Genomic DNA, 21,713 nt, shown 5'->3' on the forward strand with positions numbered 1-21,713 from the left:
GAACATTTGTATCTTTTTTTTTTTTTTTTTTTTTTTGAGACGGAGTCTTGCTCTGTCGCCCAGGCTGGAGTGCAATGGCCGGATCTCAGCTCACTGCAACCTCTGCCTCCCGGGTTTACGCCATTCTCCTGTCAGCCTCCTAAGTGACTGGGACTACAGGCGCCTGCCACCACGCCTGGCTAATTTTTTGTATTTTTTAGTAGAGACAGAGTTTCACCGTCTTAGCCAGGTTGGTCTCGATCTCCTGACCTCGTGATCCGCCCGTCTTGGCCTCCCAAAGTGCTGGGATTACAGGCTTGAGCCACCACGCTCGGCCTGTATCTATTCTTTAAACACATCTTATTCATATTCCATTGAGGTTGCACCGTTTTCCTATTGATCTGTAAATGTTGATTATTAATAATCCTTGATCATATTTGTTCTAAATATTTCTCCCTTTTAAAAATCCTATTTATGGCATTTTTAAAAGCATAAGGAATTTTGTGTTAAAATCTATTTCCTCATAGCTTTATATTTAGAAAAAAATTTTAGATCCCAGTTTCATATAAACTTATTTTATTATCTTAAATGCTTTATTTTCTCGTCCCCTTGCCAGAAGCATGGGAAGTTTTTCTCCAGTCTTCATGGTAAGAACTTGTTGAAGCTCCTGGACGTAAAACTCAGGAAAGTGTGGGGATTCCTCTAAGACTGAGGTTGCCGGAGTTTTTATCTTATATTTGAAATAATACACACTGAAACTCCAGACATTCATCAATAACAGCTGAAGGGTTCCTACCAGCTGCAGCTGTGCGCTTCTGCTTCTAGGCTTCTACTCCAGTTAAGCTGTGATTCTCTGTATCTGCCTGTCTGTCTCTCCAGTTCTCAGGACAGCAGTTTGCCCTGCAATCTCAGTATTTCGATAGATCTAACAACTGTTGATTTTCAGGTTTTTCCTCTGTAGAAGTTGGGACTGATGATTTCCAAGTTCTTTACATGTTGGGATGAAAACTGGAAGTCTAATTTAGTTTTTAAATCATGATAAACTTTGGAGGACCTTTAAAAAATGAAACATATTAGTAAAGAGCTAGTAGTTTTCCAAATAAGTATACAATTGTTGACAGCATTTATTATTTATTTTCCTCGTTTTCTAATTTATAATGAGACATGAGGTAAACTTTTAAGAGGGAGCTCAAAAATAACTTTGGACAGTTTTCTAAGGTATTATTGTAGCTGTACAAGCACAAGCAATATGGTTTCTTGATAATTATCTAACAAGTCTTCTTACTACATAAGAGGTAAGTAGTAAATGAGAGAGGTAGGAGAGAATTGTCTATTGTTTTGGAGCATTTTAAGCAGGCCTTTTAAAATCTGAATGCATTGCTAATGAATATCTTTAAAAGTCAGTTGAATAGTATCCAAGTAATACCTCTTTGTTGTATTTTATCCTTCGTTCCCTCTATCCCCTTCTGCAAGTTCAAAATACCATTTCTGAGTGAATATACACCCGTAATGAATTGAACGGTGTTTTCTTAATTAGGCAGTTCTTTTCGTTGGCTGGAAACTAAAGCTCCAATTAGTACAGAGTCAAAGGAGCAAATTACCTGCATAAGTTCCTGTCACAGAAGCATCGGCTTATGTCTTTTCATGAAAGTCTTTAGAAAGGAAAGTCTTTGGCTTAGCATCAGAGTCTGTGAAAATTTTATTTCCTGGTATCTAAAGTGAACATTTGATGGTATTTATAGAGCTTTTGGAACTGTAAATAAGAAGGAACAGAAGTTATTTTTAATACAAAGAGCCACCAATATACAACATACAAGGAGGAGAAAACAAGGTCTACAAAAATACAATAACATATATGTAAGTTATGTTCTTTCAAATTGCTGATTTTGATTCTTCAGTCTTCATATCCCCAAACTTTAACATGGTACCAGGAAAAGAAAATCTTTATGCACGTATATATTTGACCAGTAAACATTATATATTCAGCACTTTATCAGGCTCAGGGGACGGAGGATGAATTCAGATCCTTTACTCTCAAGGCATGTAGCAGTAGTCAGGGTTATTCTCCAGAGAAATAGAATCAACAGAATTTATTTATGTATTTATTATGAGAATTAGCACACACAATTATGGAAGCTGAGAAGTTCCATGATCTGACCTATGCAAGCTGGAAAGCCAGGAAAACTAGTATCATAATTCAGTCCAAGTCTGAATGCCTGAGAATCAGGAAGGAGTCCAAATATCCCAGAGTAGGAGAAGATAGGTGTCCTAGCTCAAACAGAGACAGCAAATTCTCCATTCCTTCATCATTTTTTTTTTTTTTTGAGTTTCAAGTAATTGGATGATGCCCATCCACAGTGGTGAGGGCAATCTTCTTTACATCATCTATTGATTCAAATACTAATCTCTTCTGGAAATACCCTCAAGAACAAACCTAGAAATAGTATTTTACTGGCTATCTGATCATCCCTTATCACAGTCAAATTGACCCATAAAATTATCCATCACAAGGGATTTATAACTAATGGATGAAACAGGTATTTTAAAAAAAGTACAATAAAGGGTTAAAGAGGAGTTTATAGTGGTACATTTAACTTAGTATTTTAGCAATGGAGCTCATTGCTGTAGGCTTATATATAAATTCATGTGTGTTAAGTCTGTGGGTCCATGACCAGGAATAAATTCCATACCTTTATCAACCATTCACATCTGGAAAAATGATGTAAGTTCAGTTGTAGAGGTGAGGTTTTACATTAAGTATAAACAAGGTAATGGTAAAATTTACTCCTGGGATAAGGAAACTCTTCATAGAGAAAGCGATGTTTGAGCTAATTTTGGAAGAAAAGTAGGTGTTGATTAGATAACAAGGGAGAGTAGGTGGGACTTACATTTCAGGTGGAATAAATAATGCTGATAAAGTTGCATAAATATGAAAAATATTGATGTTTTGAAAACAAAACAAAACAAAAACTGTAACCTATACCACACAATTGGAGCATAGAGTTTAAGTGTAAATTTGAAAATATGTACCTAGCAATTAGATATACAGGCATGTAAATCTTGAAAGAGGTCTTGGCAGGAGACATGCATTTGAGAATCATCACATTGGAGCTACAGGAATGATTGAAACTGCTTTAGGAATAAGGTGAAGAGCTGGGTGTCAAATATGGAGATCATTTGCCAAATCAGCATGCAGTTATTGGTTGCCAACATTAAAATTTCAACAGATTTCACCTAAGAAATACTGATATCCAACTTCACTTGAAAAACTGATATCCAGCTTCTCTTGAAAAGGGTCTCCATTTCAGGTCCACATCCCAGGATGGAAATAATTGGCTGGCACTGAATAAAGGTTTGTTCCCTTTTGTTAGGACTTGGAGCCCTTTCTAATTGTACCAGTCTCTGCTGTCACAGTCCCTGAAGACTTGCTTACTTCATATGTTTTTGTACTTGGCTGCTTTGAGGTTTCGACTTCTTGTAAAGCCTTGAAAACATAAATGTCCATGATGTCATTATAGAAAGAGGAGCCAGCAAAAGAGACTGAGAAGGACATGGGGACAGGAGGGTTGATTTGGTTGTAGCATCAAATGGTTCTGGATAGCAAGACATGATCAATGTGGGAAAAGGAATGGAAACGCTTATGGAACAATGCCAAAGCCAATCCGCCCCACTTAAAAATGCAAGGATTCTCAAGTTCGGTAGCTTAGAATTACACAGGTTGTGCGATTTAATTCAACTATTTTGAAAATGATATTTCTTAGGATAAGTAAAATTTTGTGACGTAGTAAAATATATTTATCATTTTTTTTTAATTTTATGGCTTACTTGTGTCTTCTTAAACTATTGGGATGGTTTTATAATTTTAAGTGAAGTGTGAAAAAATTAAGGCAAGCACTTTAAAAATATCATACAGTTTAATATATGAATAGGATAAGTATAGTATATAAAAATGGTTCCAGTTTCTACTATGGACCTAAACCAAGTCTTAATATAATTTAGAACACAAGAATCCTGACCCCTTGATTTTCTTTTGTCATTTGTATTTGATATTTCTAATAAATGTTTTATTTTAGAACAGTTTTAGGTTTACAGAAAAGTTGCAAAGATAATCCCCAGAGTTTCCATTTACCCCACACCCAGTTTCTCTTATTATTAACTGCTCACATTACTATAATACATTTGTTATAACTAATAAACTGATATCGGTAAATTGTTACTGATGAAAGTCCTTAATATTTATAGTCTTATTTATATTATCTCTTTCTCCTGTGAGAGCTGGCTGTTTGTGCCTTTCAAGAAATTGGTCTATTTCATGTAAGTCATCAAATAGATGGAAAAATATATTCAAAGTGTTTATATATTATCATTTTAATGTCCTTGTATATTAGTCCATTTTCACACTGCTGATAAAGACATACCTGAGAATGGGCAATTTACATTTAAAAAAAGAGGTTTTATTGGACTTACAGTTCCATGTGGCTAGGGAAGTCTCAAAATCATGTGGAAGGCAAGGAGGAGCAAGTCACATCTTGAGTGGATGGCAGCAGGCAAAGAGAGAGGTTTAGCAGGGAAACTCCTCCTTATGATACCATCAGATCTCATGACACTTATTCACTATCCTGAGAACAGCATGGGAAAGACCAGCCGCCACGATTCAATTACCTCCCACTGGGTCCTTCCCACAAGAAGTGGAAATTCAAGATGAGATTCGGGCAGCCAAACCATATCATTCTGCCCCTGGCCCCTCCTAAGTCTCATGTCCTCACATTTCAAAACCAGTCATGCCTTCCCAACAGTCCCCCAAAGTCTTAACTCATTTCAGCATTAACTCAAAAGTCCACAGTCCAACATCTCATCTGGGACAAGGCAAGTCCCTTGTCTGCCTATAAGACTGTAAAACCAAAAGCAATTTAGTTACTTCCTAGATACAAGTTAGTTACTTTCTAGTTACTTCCTAGATATTTCCTAGTTACTTCCTAGATACAATTTAATTGGCTTATGTTTCCACAGGCTATATAGAAGCACAGTACCAGCATCTGCTTGGCTTCTGGGGAGCCAGGCAGAACAGAGCCATATTTCTCTTATTGCTGAAAATGGGTAAGAGAAATATCGTTGAATTCTTTCCCCTGTAAGAAATATTAGTAATTAACAGCCCTGGGGAAAGAATGCATTCCCAGGGGGGCCTCTAAAATGGCCGCTTTGGGAGTGTCTGCCTTATGCAGTTGTAGATAGGGATGAAACACGCCCTAATCTCCTGCAGCACCCTCAGACTTATTAGGATTAGGAAATTTCTGCCTAAGTAAATTTTAGTCAGATGGGTTGTCTGCTCTCAAATCCTGTTTCCTGATGTTTATCAATACAATGCATGCACAGCGGGACTGGGAACCTCATTAGTAATTCTAGTTTTGCCCTGGCCTTGTAACCTTGCCCTACCCATTTGCCTTGTGATATTTTGTTGCCCTTGAAGCATGGGGTATCTGTGACCCACACCCTATTTGTACACTCCCTCCCCTTTGAAAATTGCTAATAAAAACCTGCTGGTTTTATGGCTCAGGGGGCATCACGGAACCTGCCAACATGTGATGTCTCCCTCGGACACCCAGCTTTAAAATTTCCCTCTTTTGTAATCTTTCCCTTTATTTCTCAGACCAGCCGACACATAGGGAAAATAGAAAAGAACCTATGTTGAAATTTTGGGGGCTGGTCCACCCAACAGGTATACGAAATTTCTTTTGATTAGGGTCAGCATAGCATATCTTTCTTAGGTTTTTAACCTGTTTTAGTCTTTAAGCTTAATATGGTGTTCTATAGATGGCAATATAGTTGGGTCTGTTTTTTATCCAGTATAATATTCTGTCTTTTAATTGGTTCTTTCAGTAATTCACACAAATTAATGTCTACCATGTTTGTTAACTGCTTTCTATTTATTGTATTTGTTCTTAATTTCTCTCTCTTTGATTTTTCTGATTTAGTTAAGCAATAACAAATTATGGGAAATACATTCTAGTTTTCATTTTGACTGATTTTTAAGAACAGACTACTGATGCCAAGAAAGAAATGCCTATAATTGCAATTGCTTAATAAATGCCATGTGGAGTAGATGAAATTTTAATTATGTGGTAATAAAACATGATAAGTCTGCAAGATAAGCACTATGGTAAACACATTAAAAATATGAGCAGAACACCTATCCTTGAGGGAAAAAAAGCAGATAATCTAGACTTGATCCTATATATTTATTGTCCGTAGTGTTACAATTATTAGATATCTCTTTTCTTCCATAACAGATGACACTTGTAGGAAATGTATTATCTATTGGCAATTATGATAATTGTTAGCATTTACTGAATATTTGCTGTGGGTAGGTACTCTAGTAATAACTTCAATACAAATGTTTTAAATAAGATGGTCATTCAACATTCTTTAAATAAAATATAGAATAAATACATGATGATAATGGATTGAGGGAAAAAGACATTCCATTTTGTAAGTGTATTAAATGTTGTATCCATTGAGGGCAGTGATAATATTGATCCTGTTTTTTACTACCTAACACAGCTTTTGAATCACAAGTATCTTCTGAATGAATGGGAATTTTGTATTTTCAAGGAACAATGTAAAGGATTTAACTGTAAAAATAGAAAGTTATTCTCATGTAAATATTTTAAAAATGTGATCCTGGATATGAAATCTATGTATATATCTCCCTTACATATATCTTTCTTAACAATTAAAATAAAGATGAGGAAAAGGAATAAGAAGAAAAATAGATCTTAAAGAAATATTCAGTTAATGATTCTAAAATTATAACAGAAACTTAAATGAAGCTTTTTTCATTTGCTTAGTTCCAGACAGTGAATGTCATAAGCATGCCAAAGGAAAACATATTGAAGAGTATGCTGGACTAAATGGCGATCAAACTCTCTAAAATTTTGCAGTTCAAATGGTGCCACTCTTTGTTCTCAATTGCGCATAAGTGTACAAAAGTACCACTTTTTTTCTTCCTCATATTCCAAAATACTTTATTTCCATTATCCATCCTTTCACCTGCTGTCTTTGTAAATTGGCAGCTTTCAGGAGTTCTAATATAATTCCTCATCCTTTTTCTTAATGTCTTCTGGCATCTGCCATATTAGATTTCATAAGAAGAGAAGAAATGTTTCCTTGAACAGTTTAAAAGTCTATCCTAAATGTATTGTTGTATATTTTCTTTCACTTTTTTTCTCTATTTTTTTTCAGCCACAGCTACGGATTCATCCATATGTCACCTTCTCAAGAATGCAGCCAATTTTCCTGTATCATTGTCTAATTTAGAAGCGTTGTGACTTTTGTTATTTTGAAGTTCTTATACTTCTGAAATCATGTGTTTGGGGACTCCATTTTTGCAATTTCTGTTTTTCATCTCTTTAAAGAAAGCATTGTTTCTAGTTATATAATGAGCCTGAAAACAAGAAAGTATAATTGGATTTGACCAAAGGAGATTCAAAAAAAGAATCATTGCTGCCTCCTCTAACTGGCTGAATAATACACGTATTTCAGAAATCACTCTGAAATACTTCTGAACCTAAACTGAGTGATTGACTCAAACTATCCTTTGACCTAATTTCTTCTATAAAGTGGAAGGCACATGGCCATAGATAGACGTGAGTCCAATTCAAACTCCATATCTTAAATTTTACATTTCAAAGGAAGTGATTAACCATATATAATTTTTGCAAAGACTTAGCCTAAAATAGCTTACCAACTTTTTAACAGTACAGTTACATCAAGATTATAGAAGAACTGCAATGTTGTAGATTGGGTGGGATGGAGGGGTTGATTATGTATGGGGGATTCTTATGAGGGTAATTTTAGATAAGGTTACCAATATGCTCTTAACACCTCTTCCTCATGCTACTCCCATCACAGACACACAGACACACAGACACACAGACACACACACACACACACACACACACACAGAGAGAGAGAGAGAAAAGATTGGGTGGAGACCAATTTTTCACCTTAAGTCTAGTGAGAGACTATTCAACAGCACCATTCAGAGGTTTGATATGTGTCCCAAGTGTTTATAAGGTACACTAAATTGGTATCTTGCTCCTGCGTAGGAAATCTTTCAGCATAAGGAATGAGCTAGCTAGGAACTTTGATGGCAATGTAAAGGAGAGCTGCCAATGCACTAGGATTCAGTTTGAAAAACCTAGGGTTGACAGAGCTAATAATGAGTTAAATGACTGGCTTTCTTAGGGCTGAAGAAGGATCAAGCAACCTCCAGAATAGAGCACTACCTTGTAGGAGTACAAAGCTATAGCTACACAGTGAGAAAAGTGAACAAGAGGGATAAAGCAGACCACAGCCCTTTTCTGAGGCAACTGGCTCTAGCCAGAGGATGCAGAAATAAGCTTTACCTTCCATCAAATTGGAAGCTTTGATGATTATATGGGAGTAGGCAGTTTTAATTAATAAATGAAACTGTCTTTGAAGCAAATTCACCTGGACTGTCTACTACTTACCAGTGTCCAAATAATCTTGTTGCTGTCCAGGGGCAATGGAAGAACTGCATCCACTGAGATGGTTTAAAGGGACAATAGGAAATAGAAATAAAATTGCTTTTATGTTTAAACTCCGTAAGTCTTGCTTGATTAATTCTATTATGTTTATAGCCTTGAGCAAGTTATGGAAACTCTCAATGCCTCATCTGTAAAGTTAACTATTAAAACTTTGTAATGTTGCTACAAAGGTTCAAACATTTTTTTAAAAAGTTTGAAGAATTATTTAAATTATCTAACATTGTGTCTAATTCATAACAACAAATAAATAGTATCTACTATGTTTTTCCTAGCTTACTTGGACATTTCACCTATGAAGAAGATATATTTTGCAATACTCACTGGACTTGAATAGAGATACTGCCTTCACACTGCTTGACAACAAATATTTATTGAGTATTTGCTTTTCACAAGGCATTACTAAGTAATTTTTACTAGTTTTTCATCTACCACCCAAAAAAGTCCATATAAAATTATTGGCATTTGTACCATGGTATTTAATGCATTTTGAGAGTGAGAGATGTTTAAAAAACTTGCTCAAATCACAGAGCTAGTTAGAAGCAAAGCCATAATTCTAATCCTCTTCTCCATACTACATGACCGAGACATCTTTCCAGTATCTCCAAGCAATTAATAATCATTTTAATAGATGTTCTCTCAAAGTGTCTAACAAAGGATAGAAGAACGATGCAACTGTTTTCTGAAAAGATACAGCATGAAATAATTTTATTTCATGTGTTATAAGCACCCCTTATGCCTGTGGATATACTTTTTTAATAAATATGTCAGGGTTCTGAGTCTCCAGCCCCATATACAGAACTCTGAGTGACCAAAAAAAAAAATGATGTTTCTGCTCTGAAGGGATTTAGTCCCTTCTTTGGAAAACAAGATGAGATACAACTGGATAAATTTAACTGTAATCAAATGTGGCAGAAGGAGTGAGTGAGTGATAAGGAAGGAAAATGCAAAGAAGTACTTGTCTGAGGTAGAGTTTTAGCAAGAAAGAAAAGTAGAAGGTGAGTTTGAGGTGGGCCTGAGAGAATGACGGGGCTTCAGAGAGCCTGATCAAAAGCAGCAGGCTCTTATAGAGGAGAAGGAGAGCAAAAGGATCAGACACACTCCGGGTTCAAGTTTGTGACAGGTCAGAGTGTTTCATTCTGAATCTATTTAGATGGAATCCCAATGTGGTTTTATATATAAAAATTATCAGTTCTTAGAATTATTGAGATAATAGAATTACACATGACATCATAAAAAAGTATAAACTTTTAGCTGAATAAAGCTGAGTTGTGTTTTTATTTTAAAAAACACAGAAAAAACTGTACTGAGTGTACTGACACAGCACGCAATCATGTTTGGGCTATAACCTAAGATAACAAGTTGAGAGTATTTATTCCACTAAAAAGATAAATTTTATGTTGAAGTGTATTTCGAGTCAAATAATTAGAATATTGAGAATAATCCTGCCCACATATTTTTAAATTCACATTTATCTGTAACTAATAAGATTTTCCAAACATAACATTTTTTTAAATACAGTGTTTCATTAGTTTTACGCACATTTGTTTTAAGTAAAAGCCACAATTTAAAAACGTATAACATCTTCAGGCCTGACTTTTAACAGCCCCTAAATTCTTAGGGCCAGTATGTAAATAGGTAAGGAGAATGTTTCTCAAATTTTTAAACAAATCAGAATGGGAGAGAGAAGGAAGATGAAAAAGGGGGACAAAGGAAAAAAGATACTGTAACTGGTAGTAAAACACATGAAGCACACAGTAAGCTCTGTTGAATTGTCAGAAATTTTTCAATGGTTTCAACTGTAAATTGTCTTCTGTAGTCCATAAAACAATGCACTACATTAAAGCTAGCATTTTATTTGTGTTTATGATCATGTCCCTGCTCCACAGAATGACACCTACACATACAATCTTATGAATGTGCAAATAACTTAGTAGATTAAGCCTCTAAACTTGTACTTTAAACCTCTAGTTCCTAAGTCTAATTCTTTTTCATTGACGAGATATCAGTAGCATCAAAATTTAGTGTTGGACAAAAAAAAGGACTTGAAAAGACGTGACTTTGAACTTTTCTTGACCTTGCATTAAGTGCTTCATTGAATTACCGATCACGTTCCTCGACCAAACTGAGGGTTGGGCTGCTTATTCTCATGGCCCAATAACAAGATGCAGACAAACTGGGAAAGAAGAGAATTTGGTTCTGTAATTAGGTACAGGGAGAAGACTGGGAAAATATCACCAGACCAACACAAAATTACAAAGTTTTCCAGAAATTATATATCTTCTAAGCTATATGTCTATGTGTAAGTGTGCATTTGTCTAAAGACGTAAGTTACTAACTTCTTCTAATCTATAGCTAAGGTCTGAGTCTTGAAGACCTTCCTCTGGAGCCTCAGCAAATGATATGGTTTCGCTGTGTACCCATCCAAATCTCAACCTGAATTGTATATCCCAGAATTCCTACATGTTGCAGGAGGGACCCGGGCAAGGTAATTGAATCACGGGGCCAGTCTTTCTCATGCTGTTCTCGTGATAGTTAATAAGTCTCACCAGATCTGATGGGTTTATCAGGTTTCCGCTTTTGCTTCTTCCTCATTTTCTCTCGCCGCCACTAAGTAATAAGTGTCTTTTGCCTCCCACTATGATTCTGAGACCTCCCGAGCCATGTGGAATTCAAAGACATTTAAAAGTCCAATTAAACCTCTTTTTCTTCCTAGTCTCAGGCAAGTCTTTATCAGCAGTACCAAAACGGACTAATATAGTACATTTACTTAATCTAGATGGGTTCAGGTGTGGGGAGTGATTACCCTTATCTTGTCTCCTGCTAAATCATGAAGGTTTGGGGAGTTTCTTTAGAACCCCAGTAAAACTTGTTTGTGGAGGTCTGGGGAGTTTCTTCAGACCACCAATAAAACTTGTTTAATCCTAAATGGGTCCTGTTAAGAATTTCTTCATTTTCTTGTCATGCTTCGACGCTCAAGAAAGGCCTAGGCAAGACTATTCATGAGCGTTTGTTACATTCCGGCTTTTGTATAAGGGCACTGGTTCTTTCAGCTTTTAATATTTAACCTAACTACTCAGTGCTGAAACGGTTGTCATGGAGGCCTACCTGTTCAGCTGTTAATGAGACCTGGCCTGCCACAATCATGTTTCATTGAAGAACAAATTTTTAAAAATAAAGTAAACAAAATAATAGTAATGTGATAACAAATAACATAACTTATTTACTGAGTATGACTTATTTACTGAGTATGTTGCTAAACGAACCTGGATTTGGAAGTAGGTTCCACCATTTAATTAGCTATGTGTCCCAGGAGAGTTATTATCAAGCCTGGGTACATACCAGTCTCTTGGGAATTTTGTTAAAATGCAGCTTCTAACCCAGCAGGTTTGGGGGTATCTAAGATTCTACATTTCTAACAAGCTCCCAGTGATACTTATGCTGTTAGAACAAGGACCATACACCTAGTTGCAAGGTCCTATAGCAAGCCACATAAGATTGCCAAGGCTCACATTCTACTCTGTTCAGAAGATATTATCTCCTTTGAGGGTTCCTGCAAATATGTAAATGTGATGATTAGCACCATTGTCTGGGGTGCAGTAGATCTTCCATAAATGCCTTTGGTGCAACAGGTAACTTACACACATCTTACTACCATCTTTAATATGATTGTCCTTGGAGAAAGTTTGCTTGAATCTAAATTTTCCTTTTGAGAGGTAGTTCTGACAGTTAAGTCAGCAATTCCTGTAAAATATTCCAAATAATTGTGATTAGGGTATTGCAAATTCTTTGCCAGTATTAAAGGGTTAATTGGCAATGTATAACTTCAAGCATTATTAAAGCACTCACCTTGAGCTATTAATGAAATAACCTTGAGGTAACCAGCTATCACCTAGATAAAATGCTTTATAAGGCTTGAAATAATGACACCACATTGTATCAACACCAAATCTGCATTTCAAAACCAGCAAAACACAGCTGTCTGTCAGCCTGTCTGACATAATTCAGCTCCAACCTAAATGTGTTTTTATGCTTTTCACCACAAATTCTAACAGTGACAAATGGAGAGATGGCTTCTTTAACCCAATGAAACTTTCACCACCTCTGAGAGAGTCCCTGTCTCTCATTTTAAATGTTTCCTAAAAGAAGATGTACAATGTGTGTGTCACAGAGGATGTCACAGCTCATTAGTCATCTAATCCTGCACCTCTGAGAAGCCTGGTACCCACATGGGAAGAGAACAGCTCCCTAAGGTAGTGAATTCCAGCACTTTCAAAGGATGTCTTGTTGTCTAACTCTACTTAAGGTATTTTCAGCTTTTCCATTTCAAAGTAAATCTTTAACTACTATATTAATAATCATGAAGCCATGTCTCCCTTGAGAAATGAACAAATACACGTTTTGTCATGAGTCTGAATTCATTGGTTCTCCTTTAATATTAATGTCTCTAAATTTGTTTATTGAGTGTCATTTTAGCACACCTATTTTAAAAACTAAAGAAAGGATATTAATAGTATAATTCATGTATGAAATGTTTAATATTTAACACTACCTCCTAGCTGCTCACAATCTAATATATTAATACAGACACATCAATATGCTAAAGGAAATACCTCATGATGTTAGAAAATGTTATGGACCCAAAGGAACCATGTCTAGTTAATTACTAAAGAGTAATCTCCATCTGGTAGATTCTGTCTTCCCTGGCTTATTCTCTGATAGGTCTCCAGATGATCTCTGAAACAGTCTCCTTAAGCACGCAAAGGTTTCAGAGGTTATTAGTAGTAATTGTGTTGCATAACGGAGGGAATTTTGTTTAGCAGGATGGAAGCAGCAATGCCATTATTAGTTGATTAGTATGAACAATCTTTGACAATATGTAGCACCAACTATGACTCCAACTGGCGGCAGCTCATTATTCTGACTGCTATTTGATTTGCAGTATTATCAACTACAAAGTGAGCAACATGGACGAGGGAAGAAAAGCAGTAATTGAAGGATATTTTTATGAGCATGGGCCAATGGGAGACATGAAGGTTTCATTGTTTAGGAGAATGAATCTGCCTTAAACAATTGAGATTTGGGAGTTATATTTAGAGGCTAGAATTCTATTAAAATAATGCATAAAATTTCCTATCATTCATTCTACCTTTAGGATACATATCACAGGATTTTTTTTTTTTTGTTCAAATTAAGTAGAAAGTAGGAAAGGCATTATCGTGGGTTTATAGTATTTATCAAAGGACAATTTTTATAGCAAAACAAGATGAGAACACAAGGAAAAGGGAACACTATGAGAAGGAGTAATTGCTAAAAGGATTTTGAAAATTAAGTAATACAGTAGTTGCTAAGAGAGAAAATATATTTTCTAGGTAGACAAATGCTACGTTATTGGAATAATCTAAACAGAAACATTTTAAGTTCATAAGGCAAAAATTTTCAGATGAATTACAATGCTGATATCACCAACAACAAGAGGGCTTTGTTTTGGTTTGGTTTTGAGGTTTTTCGGTTGCTCCAAATGATATCTTATGATGCTTATGTCGACAAAAAGAGTCAAACTCTGTAAAATACTTTAAGAGATTTATTCTGAGCCAAATATGTGAGACCATGGCCCATGACACAGCCCTCAGGAGGTCCTGAGAATATGCGCCCCAGGTGGTTGGGATGCAGCTTGGTTTTATATATATTTTAGGGAAGCATGACACATCAATCAAATACATTTAAGAAATACATTGGTTTGGTTTAGAAAGGCGGGACAACTCAAAGCAGGGGCTTCCAGGCTATAGGTAAACTTAAACATTTTCTGGTTGACAATTGGTTGAGTTTATCTGAAGACCTGGGATCAATGGAAAGGAATGTTCAGGTTAAGATAAAGGATTGTGGAGACCAAGTTTTATTATGCAGAGGAATCTCTCAGATAGCAAACTTCAGAGAGAGAGAGAGAGTAGGTTGTAAAATGTTTCTTATCAGACCTAAAAGGGTGCCTGGCTCTTAGTTGGCTATCTCCTGGATCTGGACACAAAGGAAGGAAAACAAAGGGGAAAGGGGATTCTCTACAGGATGTGGATTCTTCCCACAAGAGACTTTGCAGGGAAATTTCAAGGTATGGCAAAGAAAATATATTTTGGGGTTAAATATTTTTTCCTTGTCTCATAATGTGATGCCAGAGTTAGACTGAAAAGTCAGTCATGATGTACACAGGGTCAAACAAAACCCGTCTGATGAGTATGTATGGTTTGTAGGGCATGACTCCCTAGATCCCTTAAGTAGGAATTTGGGCAAGATAAAAAATCAGAGCTTAGCCCTTAGTCCCACTTCTTGGCCAAAAAGCATTCCACAAAATGCATATGCAGGCCAACAAAACAGCAACACGTCCCATGGCACTAGGAAGGCTTACTCCTAGAGTTGTCTGATTTGGCCCTCTGGCAGTGTCCCATGGAGCTAGGAGGGCTTATTTCTAGAGTCCTCTGATTTGATGGCCATAGTTTTAAATATTAGTGATTTGCATAACTAGGGGAGGACATGGTCTAACCTGATGTAATAGCCAATTGTTTAAGGGGTGATATGGAGTCAGGCCTAACCTTTAGTCTAAAAAAAAAAAAAAAAAAAAAAAAAAAAAAAAAAAAATTCCCAGATCAGATCTATTTTCTGAGCTATCATGACCTGGGTTTTTAATTGTGCCTTTATCTGCTGCTGTATCTGGCATAACATTTACAAGGAATGTCTAGGGTTAATATAGTAACAAATACCATAAATATAGTAAAGATTTGGGCACCCAAGATTACAGGTAGGATCAGAGGGCAGTAAACAACCCAATTAGCCAGGAAAAAACCTTGCATGCAACATCATATTCTTTGATTAAACATACAATATGTTTACCCTCCTTATTAAGGGTTATTTGAACCCTACAATAAATCTTTTTTGAAAACTGTACAACCAACATTAAATTAGAATTTAATACATTTAATCTCTCTCTCATCCAATTTATCTCCATAGGTATAGCATCTTGAAAAGGGTATAAATTAAATGCAGGAAACACCTGGTCCTTAGTGTTTAAATCATTATAGACTTGCTAACAGTAGATAAATCTATTTTTGCCACCACTTCTGTATTGCACCATATACTAGTATATGGGAGAGAAAAGCTTTTGTCACAGGAGAAGTCACAATTCTACAGTGTCATTTTTTCCCTTGGCAGGACTCTCTATGGCTGAGGGTCTTAAGAATCAAGAAACTTATAGCCAATTAATTATTTTAGGATATACAGAAATGGATGTGAACAAGCATTTATGACTTCTTAAGATTATTTGAGTTAAAAAAAACAAAAGCTGACAATAAAACCAAAAGGTAAAGTTACAACACTGACTTATTTTTAATTTTTATGTATTAAGCTACAGTAAGCTTGGTTTCTGTTACAGATTTACAGCAATTAGCTATACAAAACATAAGCATTGTTCTGAAAAGTAATTGAAAATATGCATATATGTATAGATATATTTATCTTGACAACCTATAATTGGGAGTATTATACCCAGGAGGCTTTGCTACAAGGCATTTTATCCTGTTAGTAAATATTTTCCTTTTATAGTAAGCAGAAAATTTTTATGGTTGGGTGTTGAGGGAAGTCAGGGACCCCGAACAGAGGGACCTGCTGAAGCCATGGCAGAAGAACATAAATTGTAAAGATTTCACGGACATTTATTAGTTCCCCAAATTAATACTTTCATAATTTCTTACGCCTGTCTTTACTGCAATCTCTGAACATAAATTGTGAAGATTTCATGGACATTTATCACTTCCCCAATCAATACTCTTATAATTTCCTATGCCTGTCTTTACTTTAATCTGTTAATCCCGTCATCTTCGTAAGCTGAGGATGTATGTTGCCTCAGGACCCTGTGATGATTGCATTATCTGCACAAATTGTTTGTAAAGCATGTGTTTGAACGATATGAAATCTGGGCACCCTGAAAAAGAACAGTATAATAGCGATGTTCAGGGAACAAGGGAGATAACCATAAGGTCTGACTGCCTAAGGGGCTGGGCAGAACAGAGTCATATTTCTCTTCTTACAGAAAGTGAATAGGAGAAATATCACTGAATTCTTTTTCTCAGCAAGGAATAGCCCTGAGAAAAGAATGCATTCCCAGGGGAAGGTCTCTAAAATGGCCACTCTGGGAGTGTCTGTGTTATGCAGTTGAAGATTAGGGATGAAATACACCCTGGTCTCCTGCAGGACCCTCAGGCTTGCTAGGATTTGGAAATTCCAGCCTGGCGAATTCTAGTCAGACTGGTTCTCTGCTCTTGAACCCTGTTTCCTGTTAAGATGTTTATCAATGACAATGCGTGCACAGCGGGACATGGACCATCATCAGTAATTCTAATTTTGCTCTGGCCTTGTGAACTTGCCCTGCCCTTCCATGCTTGTGATCTTTTATTGCCCCTAAAGCATGTGATCTCTGTGACCCACTCCCTATTTGTACACCCCTCCCCTTTTGAAATCCCTAATAAAAACTTCCTGGTTTTGCGGCTCAGGTGGGCACCATGGAACCTACCGACATGTGATGTCACCCTCAGAGGTCCAGCTGTAAAATTTCTCACTTTTGTACTCTTTCTCTTTATTTCTCAGAGCAGCTGACACAAGGAAAATAGAAAAGAATCTACGTTGAAATATTGGGGGCTGGTTCCCCTAATAGTTGGGGTGTATGCACAAATGATACAAAATGGTTTAGAAGGCAACTAAATGTGTTTTACCAGCTGTTTAGGAATTTTATGCATCCCATTCTTGATGTAGAGGGTTTGCTTTTGTCCTAATTTTATCCCTCACAACTGGTCCTTACAATCTTACGCACCCACTGTTTCCGCGATAAGTCCCTGGGCCTAGAGGGAGGCAGCTTATATAGTTTTAGCAGCTGAGCATTAGCAGTGAAACAGATCCTGGGCCAGCAGGATGCCAAATTAGGCAGAGTCTTATCTTTGGTCTTCAGAATACCATGATTTTGGTTTCCTTGGAAGTAAAACAAGTAGAGATAAATAACATTTATAGTTTGAGAGTTATGAGTGTAATTCATATGTTAGAACAGAAAAAGGAACCTATTCCATCAGGGCACCAACTAAATATATGAAGGAAATTATAATCTGGTACTTCCTAGAGGATTACTGTAGCCAAGATATAATGATTTAATCTTCACTTAAAAAGTTAGGGCTGAAATCTAGTATTAAGTGTCATGCTTTCCCTGAAAAAGCATTTTTTAAAACTATTATTGTACTCACACAGACAACTATACTGTTAGAAAATTACAATCTGAATTTTGGAGAACTCAGGAAGGTAAATTTGCCTACAAAAGCATACTTTACCCAAATGACTTAAAAGAAAAAGATTTTCTTGACCCTCCTTTAACCAGAGCAGCAGCTTTTAAAACAAGACATATGTTTACCTTGCAAATGCCATTTACGAACCAAACAGCTCATAGGAGCTATTTGGCACTACAGAATTTAGCAGCTTCTTACAATTAGTCCTAGGGAAAAGGGCTCTTGGCTTATTAGGTAGCCAAGATAACATAAGATTTTATGTAAACCACTTGTATTTTATCATGGAACTTTTTGGGAAACATTATTTCTATTAGTATAGGGGTAGCTTCAGTAAATATTCCATAGCAAGGCAGTAAATGCCCCATCAAGTAGAAATTCTCTAGCTCGGTGGTTGTTATTGAGAAGTGCTCACAGTTTTTTCCATCAGCCCCGATAAATGATCCACACAAAAGGCTATGCAGTGGAGAATGTACGTGAGCAGAGTTACATGTCTTCAGTGTTACAGTGCTACAAAGGGGAAAACATCCCCCAGTTAGAAATAGTACACGTTTTCATAAGACATTTAGGTAAAAGGGGTACAACTACCTTACATAAAAGCTTGTTTAAACATCTTACATTTTATAATTCTATTAACCTGCATGTTTTCATGTTCTGGTTCCAGGGAGACTGTTGGTTTTCCCCCCACCCCCTCCCCCCCACCTCACACCATTTTACCTTTTCTGGTGAAAAGGGTTTCAGTTTCCAGCAGGGAGCTGCATCTTTAAGACTTACGAGGGACGGCAGATTGATAAGGCTTCTTAAACAGACCAATGATTCTGTGGGAGGGGTACCATGAAAAAGGGGCCTCCTTAATCCCCAAATTTACCATGACCTGGGTAATAGATACATTAGGTGGGAAGATATCTAAGTTATCATAAAACTAGTCCAACATGGCTTGCATAAGAAAGATATTAACTGCTTCATCTGGGGTATTTCACTTGGTATTTTATAGGGAGAGTTAGGCAGTCCCCTTCTTGGGGCAAAACAGATCTTATAATGGCATTATCTGGCCCACTAGGCTGACTGCTTTCTCAGGAATAACCCCCTGTACACTTGGATCACATATACTTAGTGTTTCTTCAGTAATAAGCTGTGGGTCCTGCATTGATTCAAACAAGCTCTTAAATTCTGTAGCATTTAAAATTAATAATTTTGTTCTTAAAGTGGTTATTGTTACAATCCACTATAGTAAAGACTTTTTTAAAAAATAAACTGAATGATACCAATCTACAAAATGGAACAATTCCTTTACATTACACCCTTTGGTTTTAAATAGTTACTTGGTTTTACCCTTCCTCCATATTGACTATTTTCTTGGTAATCTTATAGGGCTCAGAGTTTTGTTGCCCTGGCTTGATTTTTTTAAAATTTATTTAGTTTTATCTGTATAATTTCCTTCATTATAAAGCAACTCTTAAACTTACTTTTTTTTTAGAATTGACATTCTTGTGTTTATAAAATTTTAACAAACATATATTTTAACATTTTAGTAACGCAAATTTTCAGCAGGAAAAATCTCCTAGGGGTTAAATATGACTTTAAAATTTTTAAATTTCTGGAGAGTTTTGAGATTACATTACTAAATTAATTTTTACCAAAGATTACCAAGGTTATATAAATTAAAAGGCATTTGAGCTAGCTTTTACCAATCTGATAAGCACTTACATTTTTTTAAGTTACTTGATTAGAGCTCTTTCATGTAATCTGGAAGTGAAAGATCACTTCCACATGACACAAATAAAGACAGAGGTATTACAGGCATGCAGAATAAAAGGCATGTTCAAAAGATACTTCATTTGCCTGTTTTCAAAACAGTTTTTCTCCCTTACTTTAGATAATTAGTAAAAGTTACAGGAACCAAGGAAAGGTGAAGGAGACAGCGATCATTTAAGGCCTTTTCAAAAGAGAAAGAGTGGCCCTTTTAAGATATCTGAAGAATGTTAAAGAATGTTAAATAGCATTTAACAATTTAAAAACTTCTTGCATTACAAATAAGTTAATATTTGTAATACAATCTTGTTTTAACCAATTATTTAGTTTTGTAATAGTGCATTTTTTAATATTAAAGACCCATCTCTAGAAAGATTATTATGATTTCTTTTTGATTATAGCCAACTGAATTATACAACCTCTTTAAAAATTTATTTTACTAACCTTATTATGACTTTCATAGTTCAGTCACAACAAATTTTGGCTGTTTTGTCTTAAATATCTCTTTCTTGTACAATCCCATCATTTTTGTTTTAGGATAAAAATTTAAAACACATTCTTATATAAGATTATTTTCCTTTTCTTTTAAAACCAAAAATACTTCCTTATATCTTGAACTTTCTTTACATCTCTTATTTCCTGATTCCTGTACCTTAATTTATACATAACACTTTAATAAGCCTTGAATTAGACAAAGATATTTTACCTCTAATAAGAGTATTTTTAAAAAAAAGCTTTCCTGTAATTCTTAAATTGGAATTGCCCAGATACTTTATATCAATCATAACATTAGATCCTAAATTATGATGAGTTTGTTTACAAGTATTTATTCCATTACATTTACCTGATTTAGTAGCTACATAGATTATTTATTGATAGCCAATATTTAAACTTTTTTTTTTATTAATCATTTTTATAGCTGTTTCAGGTATTTACTTAAGTAATAAAACTTACGGTTAATTTTAAGGGTATTTATACCAATAACTCAGTATTTAGCTGTTTTCATTTAAGCCAACAATAATTTTTTTATTATACTTTAAGTTCTAGGGTACATGTGCACAACGTGCAGGTTTGTTACATATGTATACTTGTGCCATGTTGGTGTGCTGCACCCATCACCTCGTTAGCACCCATAAACTCATCATTTACATCACGTATAACTCCCAATGCCATGCCTGTCCCCTCCGCCCTCCCCATAATAGGCCCTGGTGTGTGATGTTCCCGTTCCCGAGTCCAAGTGATCTCATTGTTCAGTTCCCACCTATGAGTGAGAACATGCAGTGTTTGGTTTTCTGTTCTTGCAATAGTTTTCTGAGAATGATGATTTCCAGCTGCATCCATGTCCCTACAAAGGACATGAACTCATCCTTTTTTATGGCTGCATAGTATTCCATGGTGTATATGTGCCACATTTTCTTAATCCAGTCTGTCACTGATGGACATTTGGGTTGATTCCAAGTCTTTGCTATTGTGAATAGTGCTGCAATAAACATACATGTGCATGTGTTTTTATAGCAGCATGATTTATAATCCTTTGGGTATATACCCAGTAATGGGATGGCTGGGTCATATGATATTTCTAGTTCTAGATCCTTGAGGAATTGCCATACTGTTTTCCACAATGGTTGAACCAGTTTACAATCCCACCAACAGTGTAAAAGTGTTCCTATTTCTCCACATCCTCTCCAGCACCTGTTGTTTCCTGACTTTCTAATGATTGCCGTTCTAACTGGTGTGAGATAGTATCTCATTGTGGTTTTGATTTGCATTTGTCTGATGGCCAGTGATGACGAGCATTTTTTCATGTGCCTGTTGGCTGTATGCATGTCTTTTTTTGAGAAATGTCTATTCGTATCATTTGCCCACTTTTTGATGGGGTTGTTTTTTCTCATAAATTTGTTTGAGTTCTTTGTAGGTTCTGGATATTAGCCCTTTGTCAGATGGGTAGATTGCAAAAATTGTCTCCCATTCTGTAGGTTGCCTGTTCACTCTGATGCTAGTTTCTTTGCTGTGCAGAAGCTCTTTAGTTTAATTAGATCCCGTCTGTCAATTTTGGCTTTTGTTGCCGTTGCTTTTGGTGTTTTAGACATGAAGTCCTTGCCCATGC

The sequence above is a fragment of the Macaca fascicularis genome, chromosome 7 (assembly GCF_037993035.2).
Source record: "Macaca fascicularis isolate 582-1 chromosome 7, T2T-MFA8v1.1".
In the NCBI taxonomy this organism is placed as follows: Eukaryota; Metazoa; Chordata; class Mammalia; order Primates; family Cercopithecidae; genus Macaca; species Macaca fascicularis.